Genomic DNA, 17,259 nt, shown 5'->3' on the forward strand with positions numbered 1-17,259 from the left:
AGGGTTGCCCGCTGACTGGAGGCCAGTGACCAGTGACGCGCCACAGGGATCAGTGCTGGGTCCGTCATTGTTTGTCATCTCTATCAACAATAGGGATAATGTGGTTAAATGGAGCAGCAAATTTGTGGATGACACCAAGATTGTGGGTGTAGTGGACAGTGAGGAAGGATATCATGGCTTGCAGAGGGATCTGGATCAGCTGGAAAAATGGACTGAAAAATAGCAGATGGAATTCAATGTAGACGAGTAGGACCAACCAGGATAGATTGAACACAGTGAACGGTCGGGCACTGAAGGAGTACTGTAGAACAAAGGGATCTGGGAATACAGATCCATAATTCATTAAAAGTGGCGTCACAGGCAGGCAAGGTCATAAAGAAAGCTTCTGGCACATTTGTCTTCGTAGATAAAAGTATTGACTACAGGAGATGGGACGTTATGTTGAAGTTGATGAGGCGTGGTTCAATGGTTCAATTTAACATCAGAGAATGTACACAGTCTACAACCAGTCTTGTTCTTCATAGACATCCATAAAAAAGAAACAACACCAAAGAACGAACGGCAGAAAGTGTTAGAACTTCACGCACCCTCTCCCACCTCTCAGCACAGGCAGCATCAAAAAATATCATCTCTTCCCCCCCCCCCCCCCACCACCATTTGCTCCAAGGGCATTAACTTCCCCCCCCACCCCGCCATGCAAGAAAAAGCAACGCCACAGGCCTCTCTCTCTCGGAGAGAGGTGTTGCTGCTGTCACAGCGAGGGGGCAGACCTTGTTCAGCCACATCGCCTGTCCCAGTCCCCCAGGTTGATGACCATCGAGAGAGAGAGAGAGTGCTCGAGTGCAGGGGCTTCCGATGGCTGTGCACACCACCTGCTGCCTCGATCTTTCAATCTCAGTTGGTAAAACTGGCGAGGAATCACGAATTTCAGTCCACGAAGAACCGCAGTTCGAGCTGTAGCTGCAGATCAGGGACTCCGACTGGACCCCGGCCACTCTGAAAAGGGAAAAGAGACATGAGAAGAGGAGAAATAAACAGTTTCATGGACGAACTGGAAAAGGTTGCCTGGGTCTGAAAAAACCCTCTGGCGCCATCTTTTGGAGTATTGTGTGTAGTTTTGGCCCCCAGGTTTGAGAAGGAGTACAGAGGGAATTTACAAGGATATTGCTGGGTCTGGAGGACTGGAGTTACAAGGGAAGACTGAACTTTATTCCCTAGAATGTAGAAGATTGAGGAGAGATTTTGATGGAGGTGTACAAAATCATGAGAGGTATAGATTGGTTGAATGCAAGCAGGCTTTTTCCACTGAGGGTGGGTGGGAAAGGTGAAATATGTAAGGGGAAACTGAGAGGGTTGTGAGAATATGCAATAACCTGGGTACAGAGACGTAGTAGGAGGGGAGGGGTGCAAGGACACAGGGATCTCGATCGGCTGAGCTCTCAACGTCTCCTTACCCCACCGTCAGTCCTGCAGCTTGAGGAGGAGAAGAGGGCCATCGAAGGAGCACCAGAGACTGCAGCAGAAGCACAAAGCGGTGAGGCTCCCTGGGAATGGCAGCGGGGCAGAGCGGGTTCACAGCCCTCCCCAGCGGAGAGGGTGTCCTAGGTCCTGACTCTTCCCCCTCTCCCCCTCCCTCCCTTCATACCTACCAGCATTACATGCCTCAGTCCCTCTCCCCGTTCCTCTCTACCCTTCCCTCCCTCTCCCACTTCCTCTCCTTTTCCTCTGTTCATCTCTATCTCTCTCCAACCACTCCTGACCCACCCCTCCACTCCCATCCTCATCTGGCCCCAACTGCCCCCCTACACCAACCTGGCCCTCATCCTCCCCCCTCCGCCCTTGTCCTCCCCTCCCCTCCACACCTTGTCCTCCACACAGTCCACCCTCCCCTTTCCCACCACTCTCAGTACCCCCCCAGCCTCATCCCTGCCCATCTCCACCACTCCTCCCCGCCTCTCCACCACACCCTATCCCTGCAACTCACCCTTCATCGTCTCCCTCTCTCCACCCCTTGGCCTCTCCCCCCCCCCACCTCAATCTCTCCACTACTTGCCCACCCCCACACACCCAATCCCCTCTTTCTCCACCAATGATTGCAGACCTGGGAAAGAAATGAGGGCCAGAGTTGTGGGATGGGACCCCATTGGGAGTGAGAATGGGGGAGTAAGGGGGACCCCACTGGGAGTGAGAATAGGGGAGTAAGGGGGTGGTCCAACTGGGAGTGAGAATGGGGGAGTAAGGGGGTGGTCCCATTGGGAGTGAGAATGGGGGAGTAAGGGGGTGGTCCCATTGGGAGTGAGAATGGGGGAGTAAGGGGGGTCCCACTGGGAGTGAGAATGGAGGAGTAAGGGGGGGGTCCAACTGGGAGTGAAAATGGGGGAGTAAGGGGGGGTCCCACTGGGAGTGAGAATGGGGGAGTAAGGGGGGTCCCACTGGGAGTGAGAATGGGGGAGTAAGGGGGGGTCCCACTGGGAGTGAGAATGGGGGATACCATTGGGAGTGAGAATGGAGGAGTAAGGGGGGGTCCCATTGGGAGTGAGAATGGGGGAGTAAGGGGGGGTCCCACTGGGAGTGAGAATGGAGGAGTAAGGGGGGGATCCCATTGGGAGTGAGAATGGGGGAGTAAGGGGGGGGTCCAACTGGGAGTGAGAATGGGGGAGTAAGGGGGGGATCCAATTGGGAGTGAGAATGGGGGAGTAAGGGGGGGTCCAACTGGGAGTGAGAATGGGGGAGTAAGGGGGGTCCCACTGGGAGTGAGAATGGGGGAGTAAGGGGGGGGTCCCACTGGGAGTGAGAATGGGGGAGTAAGGGGGGGATCCAATTGGGAGTGAGAATGGGGGAGTAAGGGGGGGTCCAACTGGGAGTGAGAATGGGGGAGTAAGGGGGGTCCCACTGGGAGTGAGAATGGGGGAGTAAGGGGGGGTCCCACTGGGAGTGAGAATGGGGGAGTAAGGGGGGGATCCCATTGGGAGTGAGAATGGGGGAGTAAGGGGGGGTCCCACTGGGAGTGAGAATGGGGGGAGTAAGGGGGGGTCCCACTGGGAGTGAGAATGGAGGAGTAAGGGGGGTCCCACTGGGAGTGAGAATGGGGGAGTAAGGGGGGGTCCCACTGGGAGTGAGAATGGGGGAGTAAGAGGGGGTCCCATTGGGAGTGAGAATGGGGGAGTAAGGGGGGTCCCACTGGGAGTGAGAATGGGGGAGTAAGGGGGTGGTCCCACTGGGAGTGAGAATGGGGGAGTAAGGGGGGGTCCCACTGGGAGTGAGAATGGAGGAGTAAGGGGGGGGTCCCACTGGGAGTGAGAATGGGAGAGTAAGGGGGGTCCCACTGGGAGTGAGAATGGGGGGTCCCATTGGGAGTGAGAATGGGGGAGTAAGGGGGGGATCCCACTGGGAGTGAGAATGGAGGAGTAAGGGGGGGATCCCATTGGGAGTGAGAATGGGGGAGTAAGGGGGGTCCCACTGGGAGTGAGAATGGGGGAGTAAGGGGGGGTCCCACTGGGAGTGAGAATGGGGGAGTAAGGGGGGGATCCCACTGGGAGTGAGAATGGAGGAGTAAGGGGGGGATCCCATTGGGAGTGAGAATGGGGGAGTAAGGGGGTCCCACTGGGAGTGAGAATGGGGGGAGTAAGGGGGGGTCCCACTGGGAGTGAGAATGGGGGGAGTAAGGGGGGGGTCCCACTGGGAGTGAGAATGGGGGAGTAAGGGGGTGGTCCCACTGGGAGTGAGAATGGGGGAGTAAGGGGGGGTCCCACTGGGAGTGAGAATGGAGGAGTAAGGGGGGGTCCCACTGGGAGTGAGAATGGGGGAGTAAGGGGGCGTCCCACTGGGAGTGAGAATGGAGGAGTAAGGGGGGGTCCCACTGGGAGTGAGAATGGAGGAGTAAGGGGGTGGTCCCACTGGGAGTGAGAATGGGGGAGTAAGGGGAGAATGGTGGATCCCATTGGGAGTGAGAATGGAGGAGTAAGGGGGGTCCCACTGGGAGTGAGAATGGGGGAGTAAGGGGGGGTCCCATTGGGAGTGAGAATGGTGGAGTAAGGGGGGGTCCCACTGGGAGTGAGAATGGGGGAGTAAGGGTGGTCCCACTGGGTGTGAGAATGGGGGAGTAAGGGGGGGTCCCATTGGGAGTGAGAATGGGGGAGTAAGGGGGGGGTCCCACTGGGAGTGAGAATGGGGGAGTAAGGGGGTGGTCCTACTGGGAGTGAGAATGGGGGAGTAAGGGGGGGTCCCATTGGGAGTAAGAATGGGGGAGTAAGGGGGTGGTCCTACTGGGAGTGAGAATGGGGGAGTAAGGGGGGTCCCATTGGGAGTGAGAATGGGGGAGTAAGGGGGGGTCCCACTGGGAGTGAGAATGGGGGAGTAAGGGGGGGGTCCCATTGGGAGTAAGAATGGGGGAGTAAGGGGGTGGTCCTACTGGGAGTGAGAATGGGGGAGTAAGGGGGGTCCCATGGGAGTGAGAATGGGGGAGTAAGGGGGGTCCCACTGGGAGTGAGAATGGGGGAGGTCCCACTGGGAGTGAGAATGGGGGAGGTCCCATTGGGAGTGAGAATGGGGGAGTAAGGGGGGGTCCCACTGGGAGTGAGAATGGTGGAGTAAGGGGGGGGTCCCACTGGGAGTGAGAATGGGGGAGTAAGGGGGGGTCCCACTGGGAGTGAGAATGGGGGAGTAAGGGGGTGGTCCTACTGGGAGTGAGAATGGGGGAGTAAGGGGGGGTCCCATTGGGAGTGAGAATGGGGGAGTAAGGGGGGTCCACTGGGAGTGAGAATGGGGGGAGTAAGGGGGGTTCCCACTGGGAGTGAGAATGGTGGAGTAAGGGGGGGTCCCACTGGGAGTGAGAATGGGGGAGTAAAGGGGTGGTCCCATTGGGAGTGTGCATGGTTTGTGTGAAGGAGAAAGGGGGGTCCATTTGGGGGTATGGACCATGGGAGTGAATGGGAAGGGTGGGGGTCTCAGTGAGAGTCCGGATGATGGGAGTGAATGGGAAGGGGTGGGGTCCCTGTGAGAGTCCGGATGTTGGGAGTGAATGGGAAGGGTGGGGTCCCTGTGAGAGTCCGGATGATGGGAGTGAATGGGAAGGGTGGGGTCCCTGTGAGAGTCCGGATGATGGGAGTGAATGGGAAGGGTGGGGTGCTAGTGAGAGTCCGGATGATGGGAGTGAATGGGAAGGGTGGGGTCCCTGTGAGAGTCCGGATGATGGGAGTGAATGGGAAGGGTGGGGTGCTAGTGAGAGTCCGGATGATGGGAGTGAATGGGAAGGGTGGGGTCCCTGTGAGAGTCCGGATGATGGGAGTGAATGGGAAGGGGTGGGGTCCCTGTGAGAGTCCGGATGATGGGAGTGAATGGGAAGGGGTGGGGTCCCTGTGAGAGTCCAGATGATGGGAGTGAATGGGAAGGGGTGGGGTCCCTGTGAGAGTCCGGATGATGGGAGTGAATGGGAAGGGTGGGGTCCCTGTGAGAGTCCGGATGATGGGAGTGAATGGGAAGGGTGGGGTCCCTGTGAGAGTCCGGATGATGGGAGTGAATGGGAAGGGGTGGGGTCCCTGTGAGAGTCCGGATGATGGGAGTGAATGGGAAGGGTGGGGTCCCTGTGAGAGTCCGGATGATGGGAGTGAATGGGAAGGGTGGGGTCCCCGTGAGAGTCCGGATGATGGGAGTGAATGGGAATGGTGGGGTCCCTGTGAGAGTCCGGATGATGGGAGTGAATGGGAAGGGGTGGGGTCCCAGTGAGAGTCCGGATGATGGAGTGAATGGGAAGGGTGGGGTCCCAGTGAGAGTCCGGATGATGGGAGTGAATGGGAAGGGTGGGGTTCCAGTGAGAGTCCGGATGATGGGAGTGAATGGGAAGGGGTGGGGTCCCAGTGAGAGTCCGGATGATGGGAGTGAATGGGAAGGGGTGGGGTCCCAGTGAGAGTCCGGATGATGGGAGTGAATGGGAAGGGGTGGGGTCCCTGTGAGAGTCCGGATGATGGGAGTGAATGGGAAGGGTGGGGTTCCAGTGAGAGTCCGGATGATGGGAGGAATGGGAAGGGGTGGGGTCCCAGTGAGAGTCCGGATGATGGGAGTGAATGGGAAGGGTGGGGTCCCAGTGAGAGTCCGGATGATGGGAGTGAATGGGAAGGGTGGGGTTCCAGTGAGAGTCCGGATGATGGGAGTGAATGGGAAGGGGTGGGGTCCCAGTGAGAGTCCGGATGATGGGAGTGAATGGGAAGGGTGGGGTTCCAGTGAGAGTCCGGATGATGGGAGTGAATGGGAAGGGTGGGGTCCCTGTGAGAGTCCGGATGATGGGAGTGAATGGGAAGGGTGGGGTCCCCGTGAGAGTCCGGATGATGGGAGTGAATGGGAAGGGGTGGGGTTCCAGTAAGAGTACGGATGATGGGAGTGAATGGGAAGGGTGGGGTCCCTGTGAGAGTCCGGATGATGGGAGTGAATGGGAAGGGTGGGGTGCTAGTGAGAGTCCGGATGATGGGAGTGAATGGGAAGGGTGGGGTCCCTGTGAGAGTCCGGATGATGGGAGTGAATGGGAAGGGTGGGGTCCCTGTGAGAGTCCGGATGATGGGAGTGAATGGGAAGGGTGGGGTCCCAGTGAGAGTCCGGATGATGGGAGTGAATGGGAAGGGTGGGGTCCCAGTGAGAGTCCGGATGATGGGAGTGAATGGGAAGGGGGTGGGGTCCCAGTGAGAGTCCGGATGATGGGAGTGAATGGGAAGGGGTGGGGGTCCCAGTGAGAGTCCGGATGATGGGAGTGAATGGGAAGTGTGGGGTCCCTGTGAGAGTTCGGATGATGGGAGTGAATGGGAAGGGTGGGGTCCCATCAGTAATGTGGGCTGTCAGATTAATCAGGAAGGGGTGGGGTCTCTCTCCCCACCCATGTTCTTACAGGCCCTGCGGACAGTTGGTGAACTGCGGTACCAGATCCAACTGGAGGCTTCGCGAAGCCCATTGCCCACCAGTCCCAACGTCAAAAGGTTTGTTCTCATGGGTTACTGGCCTTACAGGAGGGGTAGTGGCTGGTGGGGAGGAGGGTGGTGAACGTACAACTAACCAGCTCTGGGAGCTCGCGGCCACTAGATCTAACATGACGTCCCTTGATAACTTGGATGAAGAAGTAGCAAGGTGAGTTATTAAGTTTTCAGATGACACGAGGGTCTGTGGTGTTGTGGATAGTGGTTATGGGAAGGTATTGTGGAACAGGAAAATCAAGAACCCCAGTCTTGGGGAAATGTCTCTATCCCTCACGGGATCAAGAACAAGAGGGCCCAGGTTTAAGGTGAGAGAAGGGACCCGAGAGGCAACTTCTTCACCCAGAAGGTGGTTGTCTGTGGAACAAGCTGCCAGAGGAAGTGGTTGAGGCAGGAACATTAATGACATTTAAAAGGGACAGAGGGGCTGCAGTGTATGAGGGTAGGACAGACTCCATGAATAGTGGGGAGTGTTGCGGGACAGAGGAACCTCTGTGCATGTGGGTAAGACACACACTGTCAATGGCAGGGACCCTGGGGAGTTTGGTGGAACAGAGAGACCCAGGGATACAGTGCTGTGGTTCCCTGAGTCACAGCCAGACAGGGTGGTGAAGAAGGCGATTGGCACGCTGGCCTTCATCAGTCAGTTGGGATGTTATGTTGCAGTTGTACAAGACGTTGGTGAGGCCGCACTTGGAGTATTGTGTTCAGTTCTGATCGCCCCGCTGTAGGAAGAGTGGCATTAAGACAGAAAGGGGGGTGGGGCAGGAGAGTTTCATGGTGATGTTACAGAACTGGAGGGACCGGGCAGGCTGGTATTGTTTTCCCTAGAGCGATGCTGGTTGAAGGGTGAGAAAATACAAACCATAACACAATATTTAGAAGAACACATAAATGCATACATGAGGAAATCTGCAGATGCTGGAAATTCAAACAACAACACACACAAAATGCTGGTGGAACACAGCAGGCCAGGCAGCATCTATAGGGAGAAGCGCTGTCGACGTTTCGGGCCGAGACCCTTCGTCAGGACCCATAATATAAATTATAAATATAAATGAATGTTGGCTTATATACAGAGATTGATTGTTCAAAGTAAGGGGTCTGCCAGAGTTGCCGTGCATCTGATGTCGCCTCCAACCTCATTCAACGGCCCTTGAAATAGCCGTCTGCAAATCATACCTGGCTTTTTGGTACAGGCCTGGGTTGCCACACTTGAATGCCACAGATCTGGCCTTCAGCAGTCGACGTACTTCCTGGTTCATCCACGGCTTTTGATTTGTGAATGTACAGTCAAGTCTTTGTCGGCACACACTCACCCACACAGGTTTTAATGAAGTCGGTAACACCTGCAGCATCCTCATCCAGGTTCGAAGATGAATCCCTGAATACAGTCCAGTCCACCGATTCAAAGCAGTCCTGTAGGTGTTCCTGTGCTTCCCTTGTCCAAACCTTCTTGGTCCTCACTGCTGGTGCTGCAATCTTCAGTCTCTGCCTGTACTCCGGGAGTAGAAGTACAGCCAGGAGATCAGACTGCCGAAGTGAGGGTGAGGAATAGCACGGTGGGCATTCTTGATGGTGGTGTAGCAACGGTCCAGTGTGTTGTTTCCTCTGGTATTGCAAGTGATCTGTCGATGGAGGTTGCTTAGTGATTTTTTTTCAGACTGGCCTGATTAAAATCTCCCAAAATGATGGTGAAGGCATTAGGGGTGTGCTGTTTTGTGTATGTTGATCCCATTAGTCAGACCATCTAAAGTCTGCTTGACATTGGCCTGAGGTGGAATGTAAACTGCTACCAAAATGACCCCAGAGAACTCCCGTGGTAGGTAAAAAGGACAGCACTTTACTGCTAGATATTCCAGGTCTGGTGAGCAGAATTGGGACAGCACTGATATATTCGAGCACCAAGAAGAGTTGATCATGAGGCACACTCTGCTTTTGAGAAACTCTATAGATCTATCCTGATGGTGTATAATAAACACGTCAATCTGAAGTGCTGCATCCGGTACAGAAGGGGTTAACCAGGGTTCCGTGAAACAAAGGACACACGTGGTCCTAATGCCCCTCTGATTTCAGCACCCTGGCTCTGAGATCAGCGATTTTATTCGCCAGCGAGATAGTGGGTATTGGGAGTTTAAAACCCCGTTCCCCTAAACGCACTTGTAACCCCGATCTACACCCGCACTTCCTCCGAGGTGAGCTATGTGGGTGCATCTGACTACAATTGGTGTTGTTTCCATCTGTTTTAAGCAGTGATTGTTTGTTGAAACACATTAACACATCTTCGTTGACCTTACTGACCTTGGAAGCAGTTGTGCTTTTTAGCTGTATCAGGCTGAAACAGGAATATTTAATCGTATCCTTTGAGAGCACTGCTCCTACTCAAGTCACACCTAGACGCCCCGGACAAGGACTTTGAAAGGGAGAACACAACTACAGCTGTGAAGATCCCTGATGACCTGTGACCCTGTGATCTCCATCATCAGGTGCAGCAGGCTGTCTTTAAAGAGAGTGAACCCTTGCAAGGCGGAAGGTCCCGATGGAGTATTTGGTCAGGCTCTGAAACCCTGTGCCAACCAACTATCCGGAGTACTCAAGGTCATTTTCAACCTCTCACTGCTACGGGCGGAAGTTCCCACTTGCTTCAAAAAGGTAACAATTATACCAGTGCCTAAGAAAAATAATGTGGGCTGCCTTAATGACTATCGCCCGGTAGCACTCACATCGACAGTGATGAAATGCTTTGAGAGGTTGGTCATGACTAGACTGAACTCCTGCCTCAGCAAGGACCTGGACCCACTGCAGTTTGCCTGTCGCCACAATAGGTCAACGGCAGACGCAATCTCAATGGCTCTTCACACGCCTTTAGACCACCTGGACAACACAAACACCTACGTCAGGATGCTGTTCATCGACTATAGCTCAGCATTTAATACCATCATTCCCACAATCCTGATTCAGAAGTTGCAAAACCTGGGCCTCTGTACCTCCCTCTGCAATTGGATCCTCGACTTCCTAACTGGAAGACCACAGTCTGTGCGGATTGGTGATAACATATCCTCCTCGCTGACGATCAACACTGGTGCACCTCAGGGGTGTGTGCTTAGCCCACTGCTCTACTCTCTGTGTATACATGACTGTGTGGCTAGGCATAGCTCAAACACCATCTATAAATTTGCTGACAATACAACCATTGCTGGTAGAATCTCAGGTGGTGATGAGAGGGTGTACAGGAGTGAGATATGCCAACTAGTGGAGTGGTGTCACAGCAACAACCTGGCACTCAACGTCAGTAAGACGAAAGAGCTGATTGTAGACTTCAGGAAGGGTAAGACGAAGGAACTCATACCAATCCTCACAGAGGGATTAGAAGTGGAGAGAGTGAGCAGCTTCAAGTTCCTGGGTGTCAAGATCTCTGATCTAACCTGGTCCCAACATATCAAAGTAGTTATAAAGAAGGCAAGACAGCGGCTATACTTTATTACAAGTTTGAAAAGATTTGGCATGTCAACAAATACACTCAAAAACTTCTATAGTTGTACCGTGGAGAGCATTCTGACAGGCTGCATCACTGTCTGGTATGGAGGGGCCACTTACACAGGACTGAAAGAAGCTGCAGAAGGTTGTAAATCTAGTCAGCTCCTACAAAGTACCCAGGACGTCTTTAGGGAGCGGTGTCTCAGAAAGACAGCGTCCATTATTAAGGATCTCCAGCACCCAGGGCATGCCCTTTTCTCCCTGTTACCATCAGGCAGGAGGTACAGAAGCCTGAAGGCACACACACTCAGCAATTCAGGAACAGCTTCTTCCCCTCTGCCATCTGATTCCTAAATGGACATCGAATCTTTGGACACTACCTCACTTTTTTTTAATATACAGTATTTCTGTTTTTGCATGTTTTTAAGTCTATTCAATATACATAATTGATTTACTTGTTTATTCATTTTTATTATTTTTATTTTATTTATAACTATTACTATTTTTTCTCTGCTAGATTATGTATTGCATTGAACTGCTGCTGCTAAGTTAACAAATTTCACGTCACATGCCGGTGACAATAATCCTGATTCTGATCTGAGTGTCTGATCATTAGGCGATTGATTGTATGTGTACAAAGTGGGGATAGGCAAGGAGTGTCTGTGCATAGTGTGACCGACAGGAAATTATAAAGTAATGGTGATTGTGGGTATAGAGGGGTGGGTTACTGGCCGGAGGAATTGGTCACCCTCACTGCTTGGGGGAAACAAACTTTTTGAATCTAATGGTCTTGGTGTGGATGCTACGTAGCCTCCTCCCTGATGGGAGTGGGACAAACAGTCCATGAGCAGGGTGTGTGGGATCCTTCCTGATGTTCCTGGCCCTTTTCCAGCACCTTTCTGTGTATATGTTCCTGATGGTGGGTAGGTGACGTGTTGGGCAGTTTTGACGTTGTAGGGCAGTTTCCGTACCAAGCAGAGATGCAGCTTGTTAGAACAAAAGGGCAAAGGTTTATGGTTAGACACAGAAATTGACAGAGATATTGACCGTGGAAAAAGTTATCAGCATTTACAGAGGAATTTTGATTAGCTATGGCAGTGGGCCAAGGAATGGCAAATGCAGTTTAATTCAGATCAGTGTGAAGGGTTGCATTTCTGGAAGACAAACCAGGGTTGGACTTTCACAGTGAACTGCAGAGACCCTAGGGAGTGTTGTAGATCAGAGGAACCCAGGGGTGTAGGAACATGGTTCCCTGAAAATGGGGTCACAAGTAGACATGGACCCTGGGAAGTGTTGTAGAACAAAGGGATACAGGGAAAAGGTTCCCTGAAAGTGGAGTCACAGGTAGGCAGGGTGTTTGGGAGCAGATGTTGTGCTCGGTTCTGGTCACCCTGCTGTATGAAGCAGAGGGTAACAGTGGGAGTTTGTGTCTGAGCATGGGGACGCATGACTTGACGATGACTGGAAAATGCTGATTGAGCATTCCTCCTGACATCCCACCATGGCTTATGTATTAACCCTCTCAGCCCTGTCCTCCTGCCTTCTCCCTGTAACCTTTGACACCCTGACTAATGGAGAACATGTCATCCTCCGCTTTAAATATGTGCAATGACTTGACCTCCTCAGCCACCTGTTCACCATCCTCTGGCTAAAGTTTTTCACACAGAGAGTGGTGGGTGCACTGACAGCGAAGATGGTAGGGGTGGGTACAATAGGGTCTCTTATTACATGGAGCTTAGAAAAATAGAGGGCTAGGCAGTAGGGAAATTCTAGCAGTTTCTCGAGTAGGTTACATGGTTGGGACAGGCAGGGACGGAGAGAAGAGAAGGAGAGGTTTACAGGGAGAGAGAGGTAGGGAAGGGAAAAGGAGGAGGGGTTTATAGGGAGGGAAAAGGAGGAGGAGTTTATAGGGAGATAGAGGTAGGGAAGGGAAAAGGAGGAGGAGTTTATAGGGAGGGAAAAGGAGGAGGAGTTTATAGGGAGATAGAGGTAGGGAAGGGAAAAGGAGGAGGGGTTTATAGGGAGGTGCAGGGAGGGAAAAGGAGGAGGAGTTTATAAGGAAGTAGAGGCAGGAGAGAGGAGGTGGAGAGGTTTATAGGGAGGTAGAGGTAGGGAGGGGGAGAAGGGGTTTATAGGAAGGGATAGAGGAGGGGGAAACTGTTCATACCACTCCATATTAGGATACATCCCTGTTGTTCCAGAAGACTGACACCGGCAATCCTACGCACCCTGCCCCCTCCCCTCCCTTCACCGGTCACACACCATCGATTTGCCTCATCCCTTCACAACCCCTGTTACCACCCCACGTCTAATTCCCAGGACCCAGACCCCAAATGTGACCCTTCCCTAAACCGGTACTAATTCCCCTCTCCACTTGTTCCCCCTCCCAACTCCCCTTCTCACTGTGTACCCCCCCACAACCCTCCACACCATCAGCCCACCCCGTCTCTCCCCTGAAGGGGATTCCAGGTGCAGCATCTTGAGTCTAGCCAGCCTAACTTTCCTCCTCCCTGGTGTCGTGCAGGCGAGGGAAGAGCTCGCGGGAGGAATCTGAACTCTCCGGACAAGATCAAGGATATTCAGAGTCTGGTCCGGTGAGTGTGCTGGTGTTCAATGTTACCCTACCCCTCCCACTTGGGCGGAGGGTGCTCGGAGTTGGAGGCGGATCTGTGACGAGTCGGTGGTGGAGGGGTATAATCAGTGTGATCTAGAGATTGATGTTCTGTTTTGTGCATTTCTTCTCTCCATCTCCCTCTCCCCCTGCAACCTCCACTCCCTCCCCCACAACCACCTTTTCCCCGAAACCCCCCTTCCCTCCACCCTGCAATGCCCTCCCCTCCCTCCTACAACCCCCTTTCCTCTCCCCCTCCCCTGCAACCCCCACTCCCTCCCCCTCCCCCACAACCACCTTTTCCCCTGAAACCCCCTCTTCCCTCCACTACCCCCTCCCTCCTGCAACCCTGTCTCCTCTCCCCCCCTCTTTCCCCTGCAACCCCCACTCCCTCCCCCTCCCCCACAACCACCTTTTCCCCTGAAACCCCCTCTTCCCTCCACTCCCCCTCCCTCCTGCAACCCCGTCTCCTCTCCCCCCCTCTTTCCCCTGCAACCCCCACTCCCTCCCCCTCCCCCACAACCACCTTTTCCCCGAAACCCCCCTTCCCTCCACCCTGCAATGCCCTCCCTTCCCTCCTACAACCCCCTTTCCTCTCCCCTTCCCCTGCAACCCCGTCTCCCCTCCCCCTCCCCTACAACCCCCTCTCCCCACCCCCTACCCTCCCCCTGCAAACCCCTTTCCCTCTGCAACTCCCTCCTCCCCTGCAACTCCCTCCCCTCCCCCTCCCTCTCCACTCCCTTCCCCCCTGCAACCCCCTCTCCCCTCCCTTCCCCCTCCCCTCACCCCCTGCAACCCCCACCCGTCCCTTCCCCCTCCCCTCCTTGCTCCTCCCAGTCCGAGGAGGAAGTAACTCCCTCAGCTGAGACCCCTGCAACTCCAGCAACTCCCTCTCTCCCCCAGGACTCAAGCCATCTCCCCCTGAGCCCCAGCGTCTATCCCCACTCCCCAGGTGAGTTGCTCCTCGGGAAGGACACCTGCACCTCTCATTGAACACAGAACAGTACAGAGCAGGTTCAGGCCTATCGGCCCAGGACATCTGTGCCGACCACAATCACAAATCACACTAAATCCCTTCTGCCTACACAGTGTCCAATACACCGTACGCCTTCTTAACCACAGAGTCAACCTGTGCAGCTGCTTTGAGTGTCCTATGGACTCGGACCCCAAGATCCCTCTGATCCTCCACACTGCCAAGAGTCTTACCATTAATACTATATTCCGCCATCATATTTGACCTACCAAGATGAACCATCTGCCACTTCTCAGCCCAGTTTTGCATCCTATCAATGTCCCGCTGTAACCTCTGACAGCCCTCCACCCTGTCCACAACACCCCCAACTTTTGTGTCATCAGCAAACTTACTAACCCATCCCTCCACTTCCTCATCCATGTCATTTATAAAAATCACAAAGAGTAAGGGTCCCAGAACAGATCCCTGAGGCACCCCACTGGTCACCAACCTCCAGAATATGACCCGTCTACAACCACTCTTTGCTTTCTGTGGGCGAGCCAGTTCTGGGAGAGAAGGAGGGTGAGAGGTGACTTGATACAGGTGTATAAGATATAAGAGGATTAGATCGAGTAGACAACTAGAGATTTTTCCCCAGGTGTAATGGCTAACATGAGGGGGCATAATTTTAAGGTGATTGGAGGAAAGAATGGGGGGGTGTGTCGGAGGTAGGTAGTTTACACAGAGTGGTGGGTCTGTACCAACACCCTGCTGTGGGTGGAGACACGTACATTAAGAAACTCTTAGATAGGCAAATGGAGGGCTTTGAGCCAGTTAGATTGATCTTCGGACTGGTTAAAAGGTCCACACAGCATCATGAACTGGAGGGCCTGTACTGTGCTGGAATGTTCTGTGTGTCATCCCCCCCACCCTCTTCACGGAACACTTCCCTCTCCTCCAGCCCCTCCACTACCTCCCGTCACCCTTCCCTACATCCCTGCCCCCCCCCACACTTGCCCCAGATCCACCTGCCACACTCCGTTTCCCTCCTCTTCACTGCACTGACTCTGACCCAGTACAATTCCCTCTCCCTCCTCCTACACCGTTCCCTCTTCACTCCACTGACTCTGACCCAGTACAATTCCCTCTCCCTCCTCCTACACCGTTCCCTCTTCACTCCACTGACTCTGACCCAGTACAATTCCCTCTCCCTCCTCCTACACCGTTCCCTCTGCACTCCACTGACTCTGACCCAGTACAATTCCCTCTCCCTCCTCCTACACCGTTCCCTCCGCACTCCACTGACTCTGACCCAGTACAATTCCCTCTCCCTCCTCCTACACCGTTCCCTCTTCACTCCACTGACTCTGACCCAGTACAATTCCCTCTCCCTCCTCCTACACCGTTCCCTCTTCACTCCACTGACTCTGACCCAGTACAATTCCCTCTCCCTCCTCCTACACCGTTCCCTCTGCACTCCACTGACTCTGACCCAGTACAATTCCCTCTCCCTCCTCCTACACCGTTCCCTCCGCACTCCACTGACTCTGACCCAGTACAATTCCCTCTCCCTCCTCCTACACCGTTCCCTCTTCACTCCACTGACTCTGACCCAGTACAATTCCCTTTCCCTCCTCCTACACCGTTCCCTCTTCACTCCACTGACTCTGACCCAGTACAATTCCCTCTCCCTCCTCCTACACGGTTCCCTCTTCACTCCACTGACTCTGACCCAGTACAATTCCCTTTCCCTCCTCCTACACTGTTCCCTCTTCACTCCACTGACTCTGACCCAGTACAATTCCCTTTCCCTCCTCCTACACCGTTCCCTCTGCACTTGCCTTTGTAATTAGCTCTCACATCCTTTCCCACGACCTTTCAAGAAAGTGTCCGAGGTACATCAGAGGTGATCGAGGAGATTTTGAACTCCACTCCAGAGTTACACTCACAGTGTGAAGAGGAAGAGGAGCCTGTGACCAGGTGAGCAAGACCCGCGGCCCTTCCATGTTACACCCAATGAGATACCAGACCCTAATGAGTCTCTGTAATGGGATGGTGTGGAGGGAGATTCACTCTGTCTGACCCCGGGAGTGTGTGATGGGACGGTGTGGAGGGAGCTTCACTCTGTGTCTGACCCCGGGAGTGTGTGATGGGACGGTGTGGAGGGAGATTCACTCTGTGTCTGACCCCGGGAGTGTGTGATGGGACGGTGTGGAGGGAGATTCACTCTGTGTCCGACCCCGGGAGTGTGTGATGGGACGGTGTGGAGGGAGATTCACTCTGTGTCTGACCCCGGGAGTGTGTGATGGGACGGTGTGGAGGGAGATTCACTGTGTGTCTGACCCCGGGAGTGTGTGATGGGATGGTGTGGAGAGAGATTCACTCTGTGTCTGACCCCAGGAGTGTGTGATGGGACGGTGTGGAGGGAGCTTCACTCTGTGTCTGACCCCGGGAGTGTGTGATGGGACGGTGTGGAGGGAGATTCACTCTGTGTCTGACCCCGGGAGTGTGTGATGGGACGGTGTGGAGGGAGATTCACTCTGTGTCTGACCCCGGGAGTGTGTGATGGGATGGTGTGGAGAGAGATTCACTCTGTGTCTGACCCCGGGAGTGTGTGATGGGACGGTGTGGAGGGAGCTTCACTCTGTGTCTGACCCCGGGAGTGTGTGATGGGACGGTGTGGAGGGAGCTTCACTCTGTGTCTGACCCCGGGAGTGTGTGATGGGACGGTGTGGAGGGAGCTTCACTCTGTGTCTGACCCCGGGAGTGTGTGATGGGATGGTGAGGAGGGAGATTCACTCTGTGTCTGACTTTTTTTACAAAATATCTTTATTACAAATTCAGTGCTTCAACTATACAAACCAGTGACTAACACAAATACTACACAAAAGACATTAAACTAAAATGTTTCAAATCTCCATCTGGTTCCTATGGAGCCTGGGCAGATCCCTGTGCCACCCGTTTCCAGTACCTACGGGTACCTGTTTTTGCCAGTGTCAGGTGCATTCACAAGGACATCCTCATCCCTCCATATATAAATAGGGTGGGGCTAAAGTGTAACCAGAAGCCGAGGAGCAGCCCCTGCAGATACGCAAAACGGGGCTGCAGTCTCTTACACACCACGTACATGTGGTACGCAGTCTCCTCCAGTCCGCAGAAGTGACACGCGGCTGGGAGGTCAAATGTACAAACTGAGGAACTTATTACAGGTACCACTCCAAGCAGCAGCCTCCACCCCAGAACTCCCCACTTCTCCGAAGAGT

At 54.0% G+C, this 17,259-nt stretch overlaps 1 protein-coding gene across 1 annotated transcript in view; it reads left to right on the plus strand.

The window, feature by feature from the left end:
- The first annotated feature begins 1,503 nt into the window (after positions 1 to 1,503).
- Positions 1,504 to 17,259, plus strand: part of LOC140716049 (C-Jun-amino-terminal kinase-interacting protein 3-like) — a 94,025-nt gene continuing 78,269 nt past the window's right edge. Inside the window, exons 1-5 of the mRNA XM_073028725.1 lie at positions 1,504 to 1,534; positions 6,877 to 6,962; positions 12,958 to 13,027; positions 13,882 to 13,996; positions 15,880 to 15,976. The gene's annotated coding sequence lies outside the window, so the exon portion shown is untranslated. The remainder of the gene's footprint in view (positions 1,535 to 6,876; positions 6,963 to 12,957; positions 13,028 to 13,881; positions 13,997 to 15,879; positions 15,977 to 17,259) is intronic.

This window comes from Hemitrygon akajei, chromosome 24 (assembly GCF_048418815.1).
Source record: "Hemitrygon akajei chromosome 24, sHemAka1.3, whole genome shotgun sequence".
In the NCBI taxonomy this organism is placed as follows: Eukaryota; Metazoa; Chordata; class Chondrichthyes; order Myliobatiformes; family Dasyatidae; genus Hemitrygon; species Hemitrygon akajei.